The sequence below is a fragment of the Polistes canadensis genome, unplaced genomic scaffold, assembly GCF_001313835.1.
Source record: "Polistes canadensis isolate GaletaPanama2010 unplaced genomic scaffold, ASM131383v1 scaffold_524, whole genome shotgun sequence".
NCBI lineage: Eukaryota > Metazoa > Arthropoda > Insecta > Hymenoptera > Vespidae > Polistes > Polistes canadensis.
Genome location: NW_014570071.1, coordinates 9,330 through 10,922, shown reverse-complemented (window position 1 = coordinate 10,922; position 1,593 = coordinate 9,330).

The following is a 1,593-nucleotide window of genomic DNA, read 5'->3' as shown; positions in this document are numbered from 1 at the left end:
TCCTCCTCCGACGACGTGATGATGCGCCTCATCCTCTTGCTCCCCCTGGTCTTGATCGGCGAGTCCGAATCCGACAGCCGCAACTCCTCCAGAGCAATAGCCTTCCCCTGGCATCCCTCCAACCGTGCATCTCTTTCTGGAGCCTTGGTCAGTTCGCAAGCCAGGTCACCTACCGGCGAACAACTTCCCGAGGCATTATCCAGAGTCTGGGCCGGGTCGCCTACCCTAGACTCATGACAGTCGTATGCTGACGACAGCGGGTGGCCTGTCCTACAACCACCAAGCACCGCCGTTGTGTAGGTTTCCCTCCTACACGGTTTAGTCCCTGAGTTTGTGCCAGCCATATTTATTTTTATGTGTAGGCACAAGCCCAGAGGAAAGGAGAGGAAAGGAAGGAAGTAAGAGATAAGAAAGAGTAGAAAAAGAGCGGATAGAAGGAATCAAAGAGAGAAATAGCCACACAGAACATACCCACACCATTCACACCCTCCCTTTTAGTCGCCTCTTACGACTAGCAGGGAATACTGTAAGAGTATTCTACTACCCCCTACCCACGGGGGGGACCCTGACGCAACCCTGACGTAACCCTGACGCAACCCTGACGCAACCCTGACGCCACCCTGACGCATCCCTAAACCCACCCCGACGGTATAACCCTAAAGAATCACTAAAGCCACCTCGATCGTCCAACCCTGACGAATCCCTAGAGCAACCCCGACGTTATAACTCTAAAGCAACCCCGACGTTCCAACCCTGACGCATACTTATAGCAACACCGACGTTACACTCCTGGGCTTCCCCTAAAGCAACTCTGACGTTCCACTCCTGACGCATCCCGAAAGCAATTCCGACGTTTAAACCCTGACGCATTCCCAAAGCAAATTCGATTTTCAAACCCTGACGCCTCCCCAGAACAACACTTGTGTTCCAACCCTGAGGAATCTCCAAAGCAACCCCGACGCTTAAACCCTTACGTATTCTTAAAGCAACTTCGACGTTTCAACACTAACGCATCCCTAAAGCAAACTTAGACGTTCTAAATCTGACGCATCCCTAAAGTGAGCCCAAAGTTCCCACCCTGACGAATCCTCAAAGCAACCCTGACGTTCGAAGCCTGACGCATCCCCAAAGCAAACCCGACGTTTCAAACCTGACGCATCTCCAAAGCCACCCCGACGTTTCCACCCTGACGTATCCCTAAAGCAATCCCGACGTTCAAACCAAGACAAACACCCAAAGCAACTCTGACGTTCCAAACCTGACGCATCTCTAAAGCAACCCTGACGCTCCAACCCTGACGCATCCCTTACGCAACCCCTACTTTTTAACCCTGACGCACTCCTAAATCAACCACGACGTTCCAACCCTGACGCATCCCTAAAGCAACCCCGGCGTTCCAAACCTGACGCATCTTCCAAGCGACCCTGACGTTCCCACCCTGACGTATCCCTAAAGCAATCCCGACGTTCAAACACAGACGCACACCCAAATCCACTCTGAGGTTTCCACCCTAACGCATGCCAAATGCCACTTCGACGTTTCAACCCTGACGCATTCCTAAAGCAACTTTAAAGTTCCAACCCTAAAGCAACC